We start from the raw sequence: 24554 nt of genomic DNA on the forward strand, positions 1-24554 counted from the left end.
GTTCACGGTCACCTCTTGGCCGTAAACACCATTTGTTCTTTTAATTCCAATCCGTGAACACATTAATGCTTTAATTCCAATCCGTGAACATCATTTCTTTAAGCTTTAAGGCCGTGAACTACATGCTACTTTTATCATTGCACTATGAACAACATTTGTGATTAAATCTTGGCCGTAAACCCTATATTCTAGATAATTTTGAACCGTAAACCCTTTGATACTTCATACTTAGGCCATAAAATCCATTGTGGTATTTTGTGATTTAAACTTTCATACCTTGACTTATGTCAACATATATTAGCTTAAATCAACTTAGATTTAAGCCCATACTAAGTTACTGGCTTATAAACATACCCTTAAGGAAATAGAGGATATAATGCAATAAGGATTGCAATGGGGTTTCACTTGTACTAAGTTAGGGTTTAGACCTTGTTGGCTCTAAAATTTTCGGATTGTGACATTATCTCCCCGTTAGAGGGAATTTCTTCCCGAAATTCAAATTCTGAGTGGTTACTAGGGACTAGGAAAGACGTAGGTATTTCGGTTCTATCTGATCTTCTGTTCTGATCGGTAGAGAGTGTGCGGTTTGGCTTACTTGACTACATTTATCCAACTGGTAGGATGTCCACTCGTAGCTCTGGGAAGCTTTTGTCCTGACGTTCATAGTAGAACTCATACTTGGATCATCTACCATCACCTTATGTATACAAGTCGTATATAGTTAAGATTGAAAAGATGTTCGGATGGGTGACTCTGCCCCAAGTCCACAACCAGACAAGGAACATGAAATAGGGCGGAATCACACATCCTAAATCTATAAAATCTTAATTATATACCACCCTCGCGTATACACTTAGCAGTGATAGGTTAACCGCATGGGTCCTTAGTCTCTATTCTCGAACTTGACTTGCTGTACGAGTGGTATTCCTGGGAGATCAATGTGGGATACTTCGGGAGGTTACTGACTTTCAGAATATCCTCAGTGTGTTTCACTTTCAGTTTCTTGTCTACAAAGTAAACTAGAAAGGCGTGGTACCCCTCGCATGGGTACTTTTGAGTTTTGAAGCGAGAGAAGATACGGAAATTTGCGTTAGGTTTGTCGTTATAGATTGAAAGGATTTCGTTAGACGGTCGTTTATGGCGAAGGGTCTTTACGTAGCATAGGAAATTGGTATGGTGAGGACCAAGCCAATCCATTTCTAAATACGATATCGGAACTTCTTATCGGAACAGATGTTAAGTTGATTTGGAAGAAGTGATGGTTAGAACGATGAACTATTCTATGTATATGTTTTCAGTGCTTTTAGTTTTATCCTTGTTATTACCACTACGAACTATCTTGTACCGCATTAAGCGAGTACTAGCAGTACGAGTATTCTGATAATTGAAAATGATAAACTTTCATAAAAATAATCCCTACTATGTCTTTCTATAATCGCTTAGTGTATACAAGTCATGTATAATTAAGATTGGAAAGACAGTCGACTGAGTGACTTTGCCCTAAATCCACAACCAGACAAGGAACATGAAATGAGGCGTAATTACTCACTCTAAGCCTACAAATCTTAATTATAAATGACCCTAATGTATACACTAATCCATCATTGGTTACCTGCAAGGGTTCTTAGTTTTTTTATGAATGATGTGTCTTGTTCGGACGAGAGTGTAATTTATAATTATTTATAAAAAGTTTTAGGTTTTAATTATTTTTATTGGGAAAACGTACCGCTGTTCACATGGGTTCCGGGATAGTCTCTCCTGCGGTAATCATCAGTATTCTTCCATCTTCGTCGGAGTTCTTTGTTATTGGATAATCCTTCTTGAAGTGTCCAGTTTCGCCACACCTATAATAGGCCTGGCTTACTCCAATGTCGGGGACCTAGGAGATTGGTTGCGTCGGTACCCTACAGAAACGGGTAGTGTGCCCAGTCCTGTTGCAGTTTTGGCAATGCATCTTTCGGCAAACTCCGGTATGATGAAAGTTACATTTGTTACATTTCGGAAGGTTTCCAGCATATCGGCTAGCGGGTGCTGGAGTGGCAGGTGTTGTGGCAGAATGAACAGTAACTATCTGTTGTCTTTTCAAGGCCTCTTTTGTTGACTGTCTTTTCTTCTTGCTCCCAGATTTTCTCTTATTGTCGCCCTCTTTTGTTGGCTCAGGAACGGGGGTCATTATTCCTTGGCGAACCCCATGGTCCACGAGTATCTGTGCCAAACGCTTGGCATTGTCGAACGTGAGAGTTTTTGCAGCTATCACGTTTCCTTGAATCTGAGGAGATAGTCCCTAGATGTATCTCTCTATCTTCTTGCTCTCCGAGGTAACCATCATGGGGCATAGTACCAATAGATCACTAAATCTATTAGTGTAAGCTACTATGTCTGAACCTGTCGTGGTAAGCTCCCACAGTTCTTGCTCCAGTTTTTGCACTTCGCCCCTCGGGCAGTACTCCTCTAGCATCATTGTTTTTATACTTTCCTAGCCCATTGAGTTAGCCACTGCAAGCGTCAATGACCTGACATGGCCATTCCACCATGTCAGGGTCCTGTCAGAATAAGTGCAGGCAGCAAAATTGACTTTGCTCCCTTCTAGGCACGTGCAAATTTCGAAAACTGATTCTGTTTTCTCGAACCATTGCATTAGAGCAATGACTCCTCCATTTCCACTAAAGGATTTGGGTTTGCAATTCATGAAGTCTTTATATGTACATTCCCTAGGGTGTCCGTGGCTATTTCCGTGGTTAGATGGGTTGGCACTACTTCCCGTCCCATTGGTACCACTTGCATGGATATGAGACATTGTGGCTGTTACGGTGGCAGTCACCACAGCCTGGAACATAGCAGGGTCATATTGTGGAGGTGGCGGTGGTGGATTTGTTGTCGTGTTGTTATTACGCCTGATATATCTACGAGGCGGCATCTTTCTGTCATAAAGTTTAAAGATGAAAGGTTGGTAAGATATCATGCTCCGAAAGTGTTTTGTAATCAATTCATAATAAAAGTTTATGTGAAAAATAAACTTATGAACTTTCAATAGTGACTACCCTCACTGAAATATTGTGACTTGATTTGCAGTTATTAGTTGTGATGAAAGACGTGATAAACCTAACACATAGTGTGAGTAGTGTAATCACTGACTCACTAGGTTACATTAGTTTCTTAGTTATTAGTATGACGTATAAGGTGCTCTCTAGTTTGTTTCTGATAGGGTAAGGTTTGTTAACGATGTATCTAGTGTCTTTCTCTTCGTCTGATTCTTTCTCAGAATCCTCCTTGTGAACCCTCTTTTGGTTCCGCCTTGACTCCTCTATTGGCTATTTGCGATGTCTAGGTGTGTCGGTTGTGCGATAATGGGAGTGTCTAAAGAATCTATGAGATTAATAAAACATTTCTATTAAAGATTAAATTTTTACGAGGATGATCCTTACCGGGTCTTTCTATAATCACGTAGTGTATACAAATTATATACAACCAAGATCATATAGACCTTCGAATAAGTGATCCTACTCTAAGACCACAACCAAACAAGGAACAGGAAGTAGAGTGAAAATCACCAATTCTAAGTCTATAAAATCTCAATTATATATAACCTTAATGTATACACTCGGTAATTATCGTCTTACCAGTAAAGGTCTTTTAGTTTTCACATAAGTTAGTTATAGTTCTTAAAATACTCCTATAGTATTTTAACTTTATGTTTTGTTCTAGCATTTCTTTGTATATAGGGTTGGTAAGTTTTAGACTTGCTGCAACACCACTATCACTCCCAAACACATGTTGGTCGTATCTCAGATAAATATAGTTAATCAGGCTATATTTATCCCATATATGATTACATAATTGTCTAGGTTTGACTGTAGTGTCAAACATCCAAATACTTTTATTTTGTTCTTCTTGTGATACTTGTTCTAGTATATATATATATATATATATATATATATATATATATATATATATATATATATATATATATATATATATATATATAGAGAGAGAGAGAGAGAGAGAGAGAGAGATAGGTGTAGGTGTTTAAAGTAATTATTGTGTTATTGTATGCATAAATGTGGGCCAATCAAAATTTAAAAAATAAATAAATAATCAAACAAATAAATAAGGGTAATTTAGTAATTTGATAAATAATTTCTACAAATACACTCCTATAATTATGGTTATTACTTGGACCTACCTTTACCCCTTTTTAAAACAATCAACAATACTGTATTTTATCCCATTCGATCCTCCCTAACCCTAGCTCCAAAACAGAATATCGCCACCACCGTCATTTCCAGGTTCGTTCCAAGGCCGTCGATTATACTCCAAACCCAAGCATAGGTTCGCTTGTGAATCACAGTCAACGAATGTTCCTGGGTCAGAGTGCGAGCCTAGTTTCGTTCGGTCACAGTTTAGCATCCACAAATAATCAATTTTGACTTTTCTTTTGGCCTGCAAGAACAACTGCTCAATCATTCCGACCCAACCCAAATTAACCATTTGAAGTGCCCAGAATCCTAATCACGATTCCATTGCCCTGAACATCACACTTCCAAACACATGCTCGATTCCAATTACAGGTATGAGTTACAATTTCGAGACCTTTTCAATTTCTTTGGACCTGCAAGAACAACTGCTCAATCATTCCGACCCAACCCAAATTAACCATTGTAACCATTCAATCATCCATTAATCTATTTTATCAATCTATATGTGTATATTCTTATTTGGAAAGCTCGATCGATTGATTGCATATTTTTGTGTAGGCGCGATTTGCTGGACATCTCCCCGACGTTAACGGAGGCGGCTGGTGCCATTGTCGATGTAAGTGTTGTTTTCCTCTTATCCTCCTTTCTAATTTTGCCTCGATTTTTGATGTTTCTTCTTCTATCCGTGCGAATTGACTCATTCGATTTACTAGATGTTTTATCATCTGAAAAACACTGTTACAATTGTGTCTAGTGTGCTTTCTGCACTGTGAATTCGTTTTTTTCCTTCCGTAATGATGAGGATTCATGATTTTAGTTGTGTCTAACCAAATTCCATCTGCATGAGCAGGATTCTTTCACGCGATGCTTCAAATCAAATCCTCCAGAGCCTTGGAACTGGAATATATATTTATTCCCTTTGTGGTGTTTGGGAGTTGTAGTTAGATATGGAATTCTTTTCCCTGGAAGGTATCTGTTTGTTGTATGTAACTCTGCATAATGAGAAATTGAACATTTGGTTTCTTTTCTTATTTTTTGTTCATATCTCAGGGTTCTTGTTCTGACATTAGGATGGATAGTCTTCCTATCATGTTATATTCCTGTGCATTTGCTATTAAAAGGGCATGATAAGTTAAGAAAAAGGCTAGAGGTATACACTATAAATGCATTTTACTTCTTGGCATCTTTTTATATCTTTAAAAGACTTTATAAATCTGACCACAATTTTGACTATTTTAAAAGTGAAGGTAGTTTGTCACTATTTTCAAATCAAATTTACTTCTTCTTATATGATAAAAATCAATTTGTTTCTGTAGATGATTCAATGGATGATATTGGTGAGATTCCAATTCTATTGGAATGGAATCACGAATTCCAATTATGTTGGAATGGAATCATGAATTCTAATTTTGTTGGAATGGAGTATGTATAGTTTCTCACTGATTTATGCATGTTCTACAATTCTTGGTTATTTGTTTTGGTGCAATTCACAAGTCCACATATTTTTCCAAAGGAATTTAGTTTTTTATTTTTCATTTGCTAATGCATTATTGGAATCTAAACTACAATTTGGTTTTGTTTTCACAGAAGTTGATGCTTAAAGAACGGACCACAAAATTGAAAGTGATTCTAAGCAACATTATTCTTTTAGAATGTATTAGTGTCGTTGTTAGATTTTGATGTTTTCTTTCCCGTTTTGAAAGTTTTTTTAGTTTTATTCTTTAACAATAAATGTAATTCTTAACAATTGTTACCCGTATTCTATAAGAAATAATGTATTTTTTGTTTTTATTCTTCAATTGATTTTTCAAGAATTTGTTATTCTACAAGAAGTTTTTAAAGTCATGATAAAGAAATAGGTTCTAGAATATTTTTATTATTTATGATTCAAGAATATTTTTATTTTTGAATATACTCATAAACATATTATGTCAGAATGTCCAAATTAAAATAATTATAATTCGTAAAATCGGATTTTTAAAATTAATAGAATCTATGATCCCTTAAATTATGCAATTTTCCTTTATTAAATCTATATTAATTGACTAAAATACCCTTGTAATTAATTTAGATGATATTTTTCAATTATATTTAATTCAATAATATATATTAATCACTTTCTTAAAATAAGTAAAATTGATTGGCCCATATTTATGCATACAAAAACACAATAATTACTTTGAATAGAATAACCTAAGCCTATATATATATATATATATATATATATATATATATATATATATATATATATATATATATATATATATATATATATATATAACACACTTTTATAAAATATTGTTACATTTTAAATTATAATTCTTGGTCAGAGTGTTTTAGTCTCATTGTATTTATAGTTGTATATCTTTTATAGGTTCATATACTTAGTTCACTATAAACAATGCTCTGATACCAATCTGTCACACCCCCAAACTTGAACGGCGGAAACGTTCGGGGGCGGAGGACGTCATGTACAGTATCACAACAATTGTATAATAGTAATCAAAGCAACAAAAACCATCGTATTAATAATATAAATTTTACATTATGTTCAAAAAATTTCATGATTTACATTAAAAACTATAGCAAAAGATAAGACGTAATGCTACTATGCTCCGTCTTCGCAACACCTGAGAGGGTACCTGTCTACTAACGTTCATGAGAATACAAGTAGTTTGAAAAAGTGTCAACATTAAAGTTAGTGAGTACATAAGTATTTTTGTTATAAAAAGTATACTCTTTGTTCTTTGGAAAAGTTCGCCTGTTCCTCCAGAAAATCCTATATTTTCTTAATGAGTAATATGACCGTACCCGTTCCTTCTGTGATCATTTAGTGAATACAAATTATATATAATACAGATCGAATAGACAGTTGAATGTTGAATCTACACTAAGCCCACAACCAAACAAGGAACAGGAAATGAGGCGGAAGTGACACATTCCACTATCTATCGGATCTTCATTATATATAATTCTATCGTATTCACCAAGTAATCACATAATTAACATTAATGATTCTTTTTGATATGATGAATGTGTTTCCTTCAGAAAATCCTATATTTTCTTTAGTAGAATGGTAACCACAATAGTTCCTTCTACAATCACTTAGTTTATACTAGCTATATATAACCTAATATCCAACGGACAGTTGAATGTGTTAATCTGCCCTAAGCCCACAACCAAATAAGGAACTTGAAGTAAGGCGAAAATCACACATTCCACTGCCTATCGGATATTATTTATATATAACTCTGATGTATAAACTAAGGAATTATAGAATTAACCATTAAAGGTCCTTTATGTTATACTAGTTTGTAAATAAGTGTTGAACCTTTTGTAAATATGTTCCTAATTCCACTTACTCTATTGTAAAACATTGTTTTCAGTAATAAATGTCATTGTTTTCAGAAAGTTAAATCGAAAACTGTTTACCTTTGAAAATAAATATGTTTATCATAGAAAATCCTATATTTTCTATAAAACCGATTTGTATTCTTAATCGTTCCAAGACCGAAAAGCACAAGTATAATTACCATACTTAGTTTAATGATACCTAGTTTTATTTATAAGTACAGCTAGCTGAAGATGTGTTTGCCCTGAAAATTTGATGTGACGATACTACCCTCATATGATCACTTAGTACCTACGAGTTGTATATAACCGATATCGAATAGACAGTTGAATGGATGAATCTGCCCTAAGTCCACAACCAAACAAGGAATAGGAAGTAAGGCGGAAATCACACATTCCACTGTCTATCAGACTTCAATTTTATATAACCCTACTGTATATACTGAGTAATCACATAGTTAATATCCCTTGAAACTGTTTAAGAAAAAGTATATTACTACGTAAATATATCGTTGTTTTCTCCTTGTGGGTTCTTATAACCATACTAAAATGACAGATATCCTGATACAACGTGAATCTTTCGTCAATATCAAAAATGACGTTTGTCACCCATAACGACTGTAGCTAATAGTCAGGGCGCGAGATTGTTAGTCCCGTATAGATCTATACACAAATTCACGCTCTCCCTCCAGGTGACTCTGGTTCATAAGGCTAGACTTCCACTGGTACTTATGTAAGTACACGAAGACGTGTCTCACAAATAGCTTCAATGAATTTACAAGTAATAATGCGAAAACCTTTTTATAAATAACAAGTAAGTTTGTAAAAAGATCCATTGGTTCCATGAACTATACTTATTATAGTTTATAAGTTTATTTCCATGTTTTAACAAGTTTCACGTTTAAACACATATTAATGGTAAGAAAAACATAATACGTAAATTATATTTTAAAGCACAAAATTTCTTGTGTTTTACTTGTATTCCCCTCCCCCTAAAAACATTGAAAAAGCTTGGAAAAATATGGGTGTATGAACTCACCTTATGTTTGGTAACGGTTTTGAATACGGAATAGAAACGGTGACTTTCGGCTAGATTACGGGAAGGATGTCGTGTTCCTAATAGTTTTAAGCACACAATAGTGTGTGAAAAATATGATCTTAATAACACAAGTGTTTTCATAAACACTAAGTAATATGAATTAATACTTACCAAAATATCTTAAGGATGAAAATTGAAGGATGAAGTTTTGAAGTATAACTCCCTGGAAGCTTGGTCTAATTCTTGAGAATGAAAGAAATTTGGTTTGCTATTTGAGAGATAATGAGAATGTTTTCGTGTACTGGTTGTATTAAATGAGAGAAATAGTTCTAAGTTATGACTTATATGTGACAGAACTTATGAGACGATTGTATGTAAGGTTTACGAATGTTATCACATTGGGAAGTTAAATTGGATAAGAATTGAAGATATTTAGGAGTGTTTACGCCCAATATATGAGCTTTGGTTTGTGTTCACGGTCACCTCTTGGCCGTCAACACCATTTGTTCTTTTAATTCCAATCCGTGAACACATTAATGCTTTAATTCTAATCCGTGAACATCTTTTCTTTAAGCTTTAAGGCCGTGAACTACATGCTACTTTTATCATTGCACTATGAACAACATTTGTGATTAAATATTGGCCGTAAACCCTATATTCTAGATACTTTTGAACCGTAAACCCTTTGATACTTCATACTTAGGCCATAAAATCCATTGTGGTGGGGTATTTTGTGATTTAAACTTTCATACCTTGACTTATGTCAACATATATTAGCTTAAATCAACTTAAATTTAAGCCTATACTTAGTTACTAGCTTATAAGCATACACTTAAGGAAATAGAGGATATAATGCAATAAGGATTGCAATGGGGTTTCACTTGTACTAAGTTAGGGTTTAGACCTTGTTGGCTCTAAAATTTTCGGATTGTGACACATATGAATCATAAAAGTAAGTTAGAAGATTACCTCTTGTTGTAGCTTGTTGAATTTGGCCTTTCGAGAGCTTAGCACCCCAAGTGTGATGCCTCAAACAAGTCACAAACACCATGAACAAGTGGATAATAATGATAGAGGTTATGGAGCACAAAAAATCGTCCATCTCTTAGAATAATTCACCCTTGGTCCAATTTTTGGCTTTAGTGGGTTACATATATAGTGTAGAATTCCAAGAGTTATATGTAACCCTAAATTTACACTTAGGCTTATGATCCATAACTTATTTGGACTAATAATTTATGGACTTTCACATAAGCTTAGCCCATTTAACAGACCGGGACAGGAAAATCCGTTAAAAATTCTTAACTTCTTCATCCGACGTTCGTTTTCGTCTGTCTTTTTACTATGGTACTACTATTGAAGAGACATTCGATTCTCGTTTAGGCTGCGTCGGCTAAAAATCACTCGATGGTTATTTCGATTTTTTAGCTGTATACTGCTATACCGAATCTTAGAAAAATCATAACTTCCTCATACAAAGTCAGATTTGGACTTTTTTTTATGAAAATTCTCGGTTTAACGAATACTACGACTTTCATTTAGATCACTAAGGCTTAAAAGTAGTTTATTGAAAACTCACTTTTTACGTTAAATAGTGTTTTGCCAGTTTTGTCGCGGATCTTCTATTGGTCATAGCTTTTTCGTTATAACTCGGATTTCGATGAGGTTTTCTCCTAAATGTTTCTAATGAGATAATCTACAGCTTTCAATAACATATTTTTATTTATTTCCAAGTTTACATTTTCATTAATTTCAATATTTGACTTTTGATTGGAATCTCATAAGACTTCCAATATATTTCGAGTGATTCTAAACATAGTTTTACTTCAAATCTCGTAAAAACTATTTTGTTCGAACTCAACGCTCAAAAACATATAATATTATTCATTTGAAGCTAATAAGCTTTACAAAACACGATAATCGAACAAGGTTATTAACGTGTATGTTACAGAGAGAGAGAGAGAGAGAGAGAGACCCTTTAACATTAAATAATTATATTTTTTTTCCTTTTTTTAAATAAGGCAAAACTTCATAAATGGTCCCTGTGGTAGTGAAATGAAAGAAATGCCCTTCACTTAACGGCCAAAAGGTAACGGAGTTAGCGAAAAGGACCATTTGTTAAAAGTTTTGAAACCACAGGGACCATCTGTGAGGTTTTTAAAGATTAGGAACTAAACTTCAGATTTCCGAAAACCACAGGGACCATTTTGGAAGTTTTGTTTTAAAAAAAAGTTGCATGTTTACATGAAAATAAACTCTTAAAGAAGTAATATGTTAATAAAAGAAAAATCATAATATTTTCATGATTACTTGAAGAAGGTAAAAGTGTGACTCCATAATTGATTGATTATAATTAAATTAAAGAAGGGAACAGCAGGGCGAAAGGTAGTAACCTAGACGTAGGTATATACCAAATCCAGATTATTGTGGGGACCCACTGGGTTGAATGACACCAATGGGAAAAGAGCTTAAGCTAAAGCGGCGTTGAATGATTTTTCAAGGAGATCATTCGAGACATGGTCCGAACGGTGGGTGGACAGGAGTGATGTTGGTCAAGCGGTGGGTCTAACGCAAACATCATGTGGGATTGGAAGGTGTAACGCGGTGGAGTTGACACCTTTTGTACCATTCCTTAATGACAATGCATGTATAAGTATGTGCAAAGTCAGAGTAGCGAACACAACGCATCACCTAGTGCATTGGGTCATGTCGGTCACGTTAGTAGCGAATGGGGTACATGCCTTGGGGGTTTGCGGTGAATAAATAGACCCTAAATAGGAAGTATTATTTTGATAATTACAGTGATTGTAAGCAGTGACTAATTATTAAAATAAAGCAGAGAAAAAATATTATATAATAATATTGTAGAGGTGAAAAAACAGAAATTTAGTTACTGCATTGTGGAGGAGAGTATCTAACAAAAAGAAGCTCTAAAGGAATAATAAAATTAATTGAGTTAAACAGTATTGGATATGCGGTGTGATGTTGTTATGTCTTCCTTGTGAGTCTTTGATTGTGTGGGAATGTGTTGTGTGATCAATTTATGATATGTGTGTTCTTTTAACATTATACTATAATTAACTCACTTAGCTTATGCTAACACTTGTTCTTTGGTTATTGGTTGTTGTTTATTGGAATATATAGCTTGACATGATGCCTTGGTGATGATGTGATCTTTTTGGGTAGTATTATTTAGTATCTTTAGACATGATATCATTTGGACATGTTGGGTTTTCATTATATTGTTTTTGCGAAGTTTAAACTCTGATGGATTTGTTTTGTCATGAAAGTAACATTGGTGATGTTTTCATAAAATTGAAAATAAGACTTTCGCTAACATATTTTGTTAAATAATTTTTTTTAAATATGGGTGAAAAATCACGATCCTACACATAAACTTGAACCATAAAGTAAACCATGTATCTTTATTGGATACATTGTCAACTACAAAGGATTATGATGCCTTGATCTAACAACATGTCGTATTTATACTACATGACACACACAATTTGATGAGTTATATTTTCCTTATGATGGCTAGTCACAACCCAAGCAACACTTAGATTTTTATAGTTTCACTGATCCATCATCTACATGCATAGTAAACAAAAAAAAAACAACATCTACTTCTACTAAAGTCTCCAACATGTCTACTAGTCCGTGTTCTCTTTGTCCAGACTCTACTTGCTCTGCCCCTTATTCAAGATCTGAAGGTTTTTCTGTTACACAAACCGATACTTCCTTGGTCTCGCCCTCCGGTGACAGGCCAACACCACTTCAGCCTTTATACATGCCTGATCCAAATTCAACAACTCCAGTTACAAGAGCTCAACGTGGTGTTTTCCGACCTAATCCTCAATACCTTGCACTTGCTAAAATGATATATGGATTGGTTCTTCTTACTACTTTGTTGAAAAAATCTAAGCCTAAATATGTTTTAAATATGCTTCTAAATCTTAAGGTTGGTTCACTGCAATGAATGATAAGATCGGCGCCTTACGCGATAATCACACTTGGGACCTTGTTCCACGTCCTCAAAATGTTAATGGATTTGGCTTAAAATGGGTGTATCGCACCAAGTTTCCAGCAGATGGGTCTGTCGAACACCTCAAAGGATGCTTTGTTGCCCAAGGATATACCCAGGTACCCGGTTTTGATTTCAATTCGACTTTCACTCCTGTCATAAAAGCATCTACAGTACGATTTGTTCTCGGCTTAGCAATCATGAGAAATTGGGTTTTACATAAACTTGATGTTAAAAACTCGTTTGTAAATGATTTTCTCTCAGAAACGATTTTATGGAACAATCACTAGGCTATGTGGATTCTCGTTATCCAAACAATGTAAGTCGTCTTCGGAAAGCGTTATATGGATTAAAACAGGCACTGGGTGCATGGTTTCAACTTTTCAGAGACTTTGTAACTCGTATTAGGTTTGTGTGCAGTCATGCAAACACTTCCTTATTTTTTATCAAAAAGGATACCATCATAGTATACTTGTTTATTTCGACGAAGTAATTCTCACAGAAAATAATGAGCCCATGATTACATCCTTGATATCATAAATGCATTCCACTTTTGTAATTAAAGATTTGGGCAGGCTCAACTATTTTCTTGGTTTGGAAGTCAGCTACACTCCAAACGGTCTATTCCTAAGTCAGTCTAAGTATGCTTCTCATATATTTCTTTGTGCTCAGCTTCATGAGAGCAAGCCTCTTGCGACACCGATGATTTCTGGTCAACAATTGCAACGTTAGGGAAACCCATTTCCTTATCCCAAGCTTTACCACTATCTGGTTGATGCTTTGTAGTACCTGACTATCACTCGCTTAGATATTTTATTTGTAGTTAACCATGTCAACCAGTCCTTACAAAATCTGACAGATTTTCACTTCCTATCTATAAAACACATCTTGCGTTATATCAAAGGAACATCTCACTATGGAGTTTTGTTATGCTCGCTCTAATCCACAGTTACTAGCATATTCTGATGCTGATTGGGCATCTTGTCCTAAAACTAGAAGGTCCACTTCCGGCTACTCAATTTTTCTTAGTTCTAGTCTTGTGTTATGTAGCTCCAAGAAACAGTATTGTATCTCGTTTAGGTTGTGAGTCAGAATATCACTCTCTTGCTAATGTTGCTACAGATGTTCTATGTATTACATATATTCTTGCTGATTTGCACGTCTCCTTAAAATCGTGCCTACTTCTTCTATGTGACAACAAAGGTGCTATCTTTATTAGTGACAATCCTGTTTCACATAAATGTGTCAAACATATTAAATTGGATTATCATTTTACAAGGGAGCTTGTTCAAACTGGGAAACGTCATACTTAGTTTATCCCTTTGCATCTCAATGTTGCTAATGTCTTCACAAAGAGTCTTCCCAAATTGTTGTTTACTATATTTTGTTCCAAGATCGGCGTTGGACCAAATCCCACGATTCGCTTGAAGGGGGGGGGGGGGGGTATTGGAAATATTCCAGAAGATAAGCACAATTCTGCAAGATAATACAAATTATGTATATTTTTTTGGAAATTATCAGAAAAGTCCCAATATTTTCAAAAAAGTTTCGCTTTAATCCCAATTTTTTTTGAACAGAAAGTGCCGATTATTTCTTTTTGGCTCGAATTAACAAAAAAAATCATAGTTTTCTTTTAACAGGAAATGACATATTATCGTGTAAAATGAAATAATCGAGACTTTTCTGTTCCAAAAGAAAATTGGGATTAAATTAAAATTTTTCTGAAAATATTGAGACTTTTCTAACAATTTCCCTATATTTTTAGATAGAATATCTTTTCCTACTTTATCTCTCTGTATTTATCCATTGTAAATCTTGTACTCTTTAAATTCTTGTGTATAAACTCAAGTCTCCTACTCCCGATTAGAGTACGGACATTATTCTTACAATCATCTTAAAGGGATTTATCATTTTCAACTTTTGTTAGTGTTTCAACTGTCAAATAAGTACTAATTCATTTAAGGTTCTTTTATGATATGGATTTCTTTAGAGCTTAAAACTTTTACTAATCATTGTAATTGTTTGATTTGTTAGTACCATGATATGCTCTTGTTTTAAGGAATATTAGAATTTACTCTTAGGTCTTATTTTTTCAAAATTCCATATCCAAATGCCAACTTTCAAATGAATTCACACTTCTATGGTTTTACAAATTTTCGATGGAACTATCTATCGCACTATTAGAAAAAATTATGTTTTGGTTTCAAAATAATCCACAAACATCGTTTTGGGTGTTTTTTCAATTTTTGTTTGTATTAGTGGGATTTTAAAAAACTGTCTTACACTTTTTTTTCTCTAAATTCATGTTGTATTTGTGTTTGGTGCATCATCTTGTATAGAAACATAGGGGAATCATTAACTTATATTGTGTTGGGAATGGAAAGCTAATGCACCCACCCTATAAAGGACTACTAGCCGGTGAGAAGATGATCTTGTCTAACTACCCATCAACAATGCACATCAGATGTTGCTTTTTATGTAGCATCCATTCATATTTTTTTGAATGAAATAATAATTAGAGTGGAACAAATCAAAAAGTAAGTTCATATTTTGTTATCTAATCATTTTTTTAATATGAAACTTATATTTATATCATCTTTTTGGTATCAACTCACTTTCATAGCATGGTTAATGAGCTTTGATGTAAATCAAGATCTGTCATCAGTTTTAGTCAACTGCTTGCTTCTTTAATGAAATTTTTTAATTGCTTAGATGGATGCAATGGGAGACCGAATTCTAATAAATCATGGAAGATGAGAAAATATTTTTGAACAAATATGTTTCATCTTCTTCTGCAATACTCTTTACCTAAATTGCTTGATGTGTATCATGTCAATTTTTTTAAGAAACGGATTTTGCACTCGACCTACTCCTATCAACTAAAAAAGGATTTTTATAATAAACTCACGTGAAAATTGCAAAGAATCTATAACCAACTTTTTCCATTGGTCAAAAAAATACGAATGACGACACCCCATGCTATTGGTGGATATTTTGAAAAAAGCGGCTAATTAAAACCCAAATCTAAAAAAGTGATTAACTGGAACCTATTTCCCAGCTTGTTCGATTCGATTTTAACCGTTTACTAATTTTTACTTATGTTTTAAATAAAAAAATCCATAATGAATTTAGGATAACCACTTTTTGATTGAAAATTTAATAAAATCTTCTTATAAATAATTGTTAATCAATGCTAATTCGGTAAAGTGATCAAATGATTGTTACTAACTGTTGTGTTTTGGGATAGATATTAAAAGGGTAGATAATAAAGTTTTTTTTGGCAATCTGTGGAGTAATCTTACTTATTTATGCTTTTTAGTAGAGTTTGTTGTAGGGCGATTGTACAACCTCTTGCTGAAGATGGCAATACTCACATTGATGTTTAATTATTCAACAATGATATGTAACATGACAATCATGTTAGATAAACAGGCTTATGCAATATTCTTCATGTTTAGCCCCTGATTGGACAAACAAATGTAAGTACATTTGATTATTTGCATTTAGCCCATGGATGACTAAATGTAAGAAATAGCAATGTACATTCCTTTGATTATTTTTTCTAATATAGAATTTTACTTTCATTTCTTTTTCTTATTTTCTTTTCGGTGAATTCTTTTTTGTATTAAGCAGTGTACTTTGAAAGTACAATGTCATAATACAATAAATATTGTACGTGTTTTTGTTTGTGGTTGTGTATGTGTATACGAAAGTATGTGTGTATATGAGCATATCCATGTATGTGTGAATTAGAGTGTTTGTATTATACATGTAAATAATCACGTGTCTATGTTACAGAGGAAAGTAAGAAGGTCATGATATTTTCAAGACTGTTCTCCAATGGAGTGGTTTTAGAACTAAAGTGTACATAAAAACATAGAATGTTTCACCTTTTCATTGGGTATGTTTTTTTTCAATTTTATTAATTTCATATTTTCTTGTACCACAAAATCATTTTGTTAGAAATCTAGATATAAAGAATGTTGGTCCTATCTTCAAACCTTTTTACATATTAATTTAAATTAAAGATTATACCATTCAAGTTGTAGACTAAAAATGTAACTAGCTTTAAAAATATGTGTTTGCATATCTATGACTAATATTATTCTTTTTAAAGTTCCAATATTTTTTAATTTAAATTAAAGATTATACCATTCAAGTTGTAGACTAAAAATGTAACTAGCTTTAAAAATATGTGTTTGCATATCTATGACTAATATTATTCTTTTTAAAGTTCCAATATTTTTTACTTTGTCAGCCGTGTGACATATGGGTTATAACCTACCATAATATATAAATATATTTTTCAAACTTTTATATATTTATTTGTTCGGTTAAGTTATTTATGGTTCGTTTTTTTTATAGACAAACCGAAACACAACGACTAAATTCAGTTAATGAAAATTAGAAATTGGGTTACCATTTTCACTAATGGTTTGAGTATATCGTTTAATTCGGTGATAGTTTGGTTTTTCGGTTATTATGCTCACTCGTTTATAAAATTTAAAGCTTTCTAAATAAGGATCATATAGCATAATTTGTCATTTATAGTCATTTGAACATGTGTTGCAAATATTGTTGAAAGAGAGATCATGATGTACACACGCTTGAAAACATTTCAATATACTTGTATAAAAAAAATTTGACCGCAATGAAAACTATTCTTTTTTTGCCATGTATCTCGTAATGGAAACGATCCATATGTACTTACTTTATGAAGCTAGGTTGACTAACTTCTAATCTTGTCTTTGATCTTCCTTAAATCCGATTGAATTATTCTATTACAATGATTTTAAAAATCAACAATGCATCCTCATATACAATTCAATTCTCGACTAGCACGTTAAAACTCTTCATCCTAAATGTTCTGTATTTCCATGTATTTAAACAAAAAATTTAACATTCCTTAGTCAAAATCCAATTACCATATGATTAATAATTGATCTTTTAAAAATCATGTTACCTTTACTTGGTTAATTCCATGAATAGAGTTATTCTATTCTTCAATCCTTACATAAAGTAGACATGTTCCGCATCAATAATCTTTGATTTTGACTCAAAATTAATATTTCATATGCTATTACCTAAACCTCAAATATTTATGGTTTATTCAAAATTAAATTCTTTTAGTTGTATAAAACAAGTTAATATTTGCCTAAAATATGATTGCAAAACCTAATTTGTAATTAGTCTCAGTACATCTAACATACATGAATTTATAAAGAATCTAGGGTTCATAATGTACCCTTGATTCTAGTAGAACCACTTAATCTTGGTTTTAATCCTCCAAAATAATTTGTAATAAAAAATCTAATTGAGAAGTGTTATTTACCCCAAAACTATTCTTGATTTTTTTTAGCAATATGGATGAAAAAGGTTTATTTACCCCATTAAGTTAAAGGAAAGATATTTTTGGGCATATTGCAGTCCTTGAATTAAACTTGCTTTTGTTTTTTTTTCTTTTGTTTTTTTTTTTCATATTACAATCACGCACCACTATATTTAAAGAAATGTAAATAAGAATAAAAATGGTAAGTTGTCAATTTTTTTAAATAGTAAAAATGAAGTTTTTTTAAATAGTAAAAACTAAAAAGGAAAGGGAATGGTCCCCTAAGTAGATAGAAAATTTAATTGGTTCAATTCCAATCGAATTTAATTCATAGTTAAGGTTCCTTATTTTCTTTCCTTTTCAACGAGGTCCTAGTGTTGCATGGACTATGGTATATTTATTAATTATATTAATTTTTTTATAGGACAAATTAACCTACTCTTAAATATTATTTATCTTTTTTAATGAGACATCAACTCATGACCTTTAGAGATTTTACTTTAGAGAAAATAAAAAATCCTCTTGCATTTTATTTCTATTATCCTTCTACCCACATTAAATGGTAAGTAACTAAAATATTATCAGTTTTATTAAATATGTCATTAAATATGACACATGTCAACATTTGATATGGTACGAGGATAAATAGGAATAAAATATAGAAGGATATTTAATTTTTTTCTTTACTTTATACCGTTAGAGAAAGACCATTTGGTATATTTGACCGAATAGATTAATACGAAAATTTGATAATATTTTTATAATTTTGCTATTACACAGTGACTATTTTTATCGTAATTTTTGTCATCACAACTATTTTTGTAAAACAAAAATTCTGTATAGGGATACTTTCAGTAAAATTCTATTACACATGGATCACTTATGTTTCATTTTTTGCCATATGGACTATTTATGTATGTGTTTAGGGATCATTTCTATAACTTGTTTCTATATAGGGACATTTTCTATCAAAATATTTTTTTGCAGGGAGGATTCATATCATAATATGTTTCCACAGGGCCATTTGTTTAATTATTGAGGGATAATTCTATAAAAAAAAATTATAGACCGAGCTTCTTGTGTTTCATAGGTACTATTGCTGTAAAAGAAATTTATGCATGTGGACTAATTTTTCAAATTTATCAACATTGATATATAAGAGAAATTGAGTAATCTAAAGTTCTGGTCCATATAAATGAAGCATACATTTTTTATTTTCTGTAAAATGATTGGTTTGTCAGGAACATGGCATTTCGAAGTGAACTTAGGGATACTAGAGTAGGATTCCGAAGAAGCGTTTCGGAACAGTCAATTTTTATTTATTTATTTATGATTTTATATGTGTTGTGTGATATATTTTTTAATATATGGTTCTATATAATTTATATATTGCAAAAATAACAGTGCTTGAAATATTCAAATCTACCAAAAGTAATAATTACAAAAAGTTAAATATGTTTTAAATAATACTACAACGTTCAAATAGACACTTAATTTATCTTCGTACCCCAAAAAATTTCCACCAATCCCTTGCGATATGATATGTCCCATGTATCGGGTTCACCCTCTATCCTAAATGATTTCCATGCGGTGAACATCTTGATGAACCAACACAAAAACACCCCGTAATCCCCTTTACTGTCAGACTGTTGTTGTACAGCTGTGCACCTTTCAAATGTGATTTTGAAACTCTGAAGAGGAATTACATCAGTGTGTTTGGTACCCCAATACTTGATACCCACTAGGAGTTTGTGGATATGGGCTAGCATGGCTATAAATCAGGATGAATCTTCTGAAAAATGACCGTTCTTCCAGCAATTATCGTATATAGTCATTTTGAATGTCTTGAAAACCAAAACACTCAAAAACTAGTGACCATTCGGTACATTGATAGGGATGTAAAGCTACAGAAAGTATTGGAATTAAGTAATCATCAAATGACATTATATTATAAATGACTATTACGTAGGTAATGTAATCGAAACACATATATACCGTATCATACTCAGACCAAGTTGGGTAAATGGATATGTCAGCCATGTCACTCCAGTCAAACGCATTAGTGTTGAAAGATGTTGGCACAAACGTCCACCAAACATCATCCGGTCTATGCTCTATCAACAATGAGATCCACATCATGATGCGTTGCTAATCAAAACATATATACAATAAAGTAAGTATTTCTATTAGAAGCGTAGTATGTAATGATCACATAATGATATAGCTTACATCACATTCCAACCAGACTGTGTGACTATCCCTATATAAGTGTGTCCAAAACTCAATCATAGGTATACCATTGACAAAACGGTGTGAAAACAACAACGAAGCATCCAATTCTTTACATATAGTGTGGATGTTAGGGTCCAAAAGTCTGTCCAACGGTGTTGGCTATTTGCATGCAACATATTTCTTCTTATCTATATCCATAGGGACTTATTGATGGGATTTAGGTAAACAAACAAAAATAAAAAACCCTTAAGTTTGCATGCAACCTAAATAGGATCTATGTTTTCTCTATTGAACCTATAACTAAGAACATCAAAAAGAAACCTGCAAACCCTAGGCAATTTTCAAAATTAACATGAAAGGGTTTTAGGATTACATGCCTTTTAGTTGTTATAGCAAATAACTAGAATTCCTCTATATTGATGTCTTGGAAGTAAGCACCACAAGTATCGTGCCTCTAATGGAATCACACCCAAACTAGCAAAAGAATGAATTAGGAGAGAGCAGAGAATTTCGTCCAATGCTTGTGGAAGGAAGGCATGAACGAAGTCAAGGGGCTAGGGGGTTCCTTATATAGTTGAGGAAACTTGGTGCCAAAGCTAGGGTTTAAGGGATAAGCCCTAGAATCCTTTGCTTGGTGACGAAGCAGCCCAAACCCCTTGTCCAAGGGGCCTTGGACGAAATCTCCTAGGGTTTCCCTAGAGATTTTCGTCCACCACTTTCAAGAGGTTCTAGAGCCTTCCTTTCTCAACTATTAATAAATAACAAAACAGTCCCTATACTTTTTAATTAATACAGTTAATACCAAAATTAATTCCAATTAATTTCTGATTAATTATGAATTAAATAATATGATTTCTAATTAATATATTATTTTCATAACACATTAATAAACCATTTATTTAATTTATTATTCACATAATAGATTAATCTGTCTCTCTAAAATCATCATGTCCAATTGCTAGGTTTTAGGGTAACCTTCTTAATGTGCTGCTATCAATTCAAGTATATACCAATTTTAGTTATGGGCTTAGACACCTAATCCAACACTTATACCATATGGATATAATTTTTTGGCGTTGAGAATGCCTAAGAGGTGTCGCAGACGTTTTGTAGTGTTCACGGGGAATCTCTTTTACATCCGACGACTGATTATACGCAAACAGCTGCTCATGTCCGTCATTCGGCAGTTTTTTAGGTATACTTAAACAATAATCATGGTCCCATAAGTCATTGTGTCTTTAGTATCAACGTCTTCCATGGTAAGTGCTTGTACGGTTCAATAATTTTTAATCATAAGCGATGCAATAATGTGTATACCATAAAGTTAAATAAAAATTATATGGGAGTGAAATAATTAACAAAGTACCTCCACCCTCTTTTCAGTTCCAACATGTTTTCCGACACCCCTATTAATAAATTTTAGAATCATGGCTATTGTATCTTCTAGTTGTACAATACGGTGACGACATTCACGCTCGTTTTTCAACCCAATAATAATTTGGTCCTTATCAGTTGTAGGTGGTGGAGGTGGTGGGTCGGATGCATATAAACCTTTGACAACATCTGTTCGTGCCCTATTTTTTCAAGGCTCATAGGTAGAAGAGTACGGAGGTGATGGTGTTAGATAAGGTTCCCTATGGACATCTTTGGTAACTAAAGCAGGGCAATCAATCCACGCGGAACTATTAGTCCACCATTAAGCATCACTCTTATCTGATGTCGGCTCAAACTTCTCTATAAGTCTACTATCTTACTAACAAAATTGCAAAGTCTTAAATATGTGTAAATTATAAATATATGTGAAAAGTATAAATTATATAAGTAATCATACGTCGTTAACGATTAGAAACTCCTTGCACTAATCTGCATGCATCTTCTCAATTTCGACCATCCAACATCTAGAGGGATCACATTCAGTTGTCGGGTAGTAAACAAACTGCTCACAGAAAAACTATCAAGAATCCAAATTTGAAAGGATCATGTATTAGAATATTACTAAATAAAAAAAATGCTTACTTGTTAATCACGTGTTTTACCTTAAAAGTGTATAAAAATTCGTTTAGGATGTACATCATTTTTTGATGTTTTTTAGTTTTGTTTCCATTTGATGTATAAGCTTCACAACCTTATCAAATATAATGCAGAGTTGAGAGTACAATTGATCCCAAATTATCCTCCCCCGTAGATATCTGTGAGATCAAATAGTTAAATATATAAAATATATTAGTAATAATAATTATAAATTAACGAAATGATACATTTTGAATTCATCAAGGTTGGATAGCAAAGAAAAATACTCCTCCGTCATAGGTTAATGAGGGAGCCACCCATTGAAACCCTTCTCTAACAGATATAAAGGACATACACAGACCACATCCTCGTTCGATAAGTCATTTAGTGAATTTTCAAACACATCAACCACATGTTCTAATTTCCTGGAGACATTCATTCTAACCATAGGAAATTCATAGGATCGGAAGGCGGCATCGGATACAAAAGCAGAAAAATATTCACTAAAGTGAAAGCCAGTGAGAGGACATAATTCTTTCTTCCCGAAATACAGCTTGCACCCTAATCTCAAAAACCATTTCCTCTACTTCACTTCAAGGGTCCATAATAACTTCATGACAAAAACATGTAATGTAGAAGTAAAAGATCCCCTTATACCCCTGCAGGAATATCTAACCATCTCCCGAAACATTTATTTCTCGGAAAATAGCCTCGCATAACGGTCTCTCTTTGATCACCGTAAGAATATCCACAATAATTTTTAGTGTTCAGGAAATTCAAAGCCGATCATCAGCGACCTTACAACAAAATGGAGCCGTTGGAAGTCCCCGTTTGGAAATGGGAAGATATTTCAATGGATTTTATCACCAACTTACGTCGATCGGCGCGCAGAGTGGATTCATTATGGGTCATCATTGATTGCTTGGCAAAGAGCGTACATTTTATTTCGATCCAGGAGAGTATTTAAGTAGAAAAGTTGGCCAATATCTACATTCGGGAAGTGGTGGCACGACATGGGGTGCCGGTTTCTGTGGTCTCCAATAGGGATATTCGGTTTACTTTCAGGTTTTGGAAGAGATTTCATGGGGAGTTGGTACTCGTCTGCACTTCAGGACGACTTTCCACCCGTATACTGATGGTTAGAGTTTGCAGACTATCCATACATTAGAGGACATGTTGTGGGCATGTGTACTGGATTTTGGCGGGAGTTGGGATACGTATCTTCCTTAGGCGTAATTTTTGTAGAACAATTTTTATGACGCCAGCGTTGATCGACCTTCTTTTTGATATGCTCTACGGGAGGAAGTGTAGGACCCCGATATATTAGGGTGAGGTCGGTCAGCAGGTCATGGGGGGTACAGAGGTAGTACTCAAAATGATGGAATTGATTCGACAGGTTTGCGGTAGACTTCAAACAACATAGAGCCGACAAAAGAGTTATGCAGATAGACGCCGGTCAGACTTAGAGTTCCGGATTGGGGACGTGGTAATCCTAAAGGTGTCAACTTGGAAACGTGTCATCCGATTTAGGAAAGAGGGTAAGCTAGGCCCCACGTATATTGGTCCTTTTAGGGTGATAGCCCAGGTGGGCAGGGTTGTGTATCGTTTGGATCTGCCAAAGGAGCTCAGTCAGATCCATAGTACTTTTCATGTCTCTCAGCTGCGGTAATGTTTGGTTGATGATTCCTTAGTGGTTCCATTGGAGGACATTCAGGTGGATGATCGCCTGAATTATATAGAGAGACCAGCGGCAATTCTTGATAGGAGGATGAAGACCTTGCGGAACAAGGTGGTGGATCTCGTGAAGGTGTAGTGGCAGCACCGAAAGGGTTCGGAGTGGACATGGGAGCCTAATGATGAGATGAGGGAGCATTACCCAGAGTTATTTGCGGCAACAAACTTCAAGGGCGAAGTCTAATTCAAGCGGGGAAGAATTACAACACATGGATTCCAGGTATTTCTTATTTTTACCCTCGATATTAAATTAGTTTGCAAATTTGGTCCCAAGGGGTGAAAAGTGAAACTTTTGGGGAGGGACAGGTGCGCGGGGCGTACTTCTTGTACGCGGGGCATACATTGTCTGGGGAAAACCCTAATTTTTAGGGTTTGGACCCTATTTAAGCATTATTATGGACAAAAGACCCTTTCCCTCATTATCCTTCTTCCTTCTAAAGATACCCCACGAAACCCTAGCTTGTTCTTGAGTTTTCTTAAGCTTTTGTGATTAACATTTGGTGTTTTTTCTCACTTTGAAGAAGAAAGAGCTTTGTGTTCAAGCCTTGGTTGGAGTAGAGCTCTTAGATCCAGAGTCTTCATCAGTTTTGCTAGAATTGGGAGGTATAAAGCTTCTATCTTGACGACTCTAGGTCTTAG

At 33.8% G+C, this 24554-nt stretch overlaps 1 long non-coding RNA gene across 1 annotated transcript; it reads left to right on the top strand.

Annotated features, from left to right (window-relative positions):
- Positions 1 to 4760: 4760 nt before the first annotated feature.
- On the top strand, positions 4761 to 5270 carry LOC145114674 (uncharacterized). The gene is made up of 3 exons (XR_013711139.1): positions 4761 to 4812; positions 5047 to 5165; positions 5247 to 5270. It is a non-coding gene; the product is annotated as an uncharacterized LOC145114674 (long non-coding RNA).
- The last annotated feature ends 19284 nt before the right edge of the window (positions 5271 to 24554 follow it).

This window comes from Lactuca virosa, chromosome 5 (assembly GCF_052849685.1).
Source record: "Lactuca virosa cultivar CGN04683 chromosome 5, Lactuca_virosa_CGN04683_v6, whole genome shotgun sequence".
Taxonomy (NCBI): domain Eukaryota; kingdom Viridiplantae; phylum Streptophyta; class Magnoliopsida; order Asterales; family Asteraceae; genus Lactuca; species Lactuca virosa.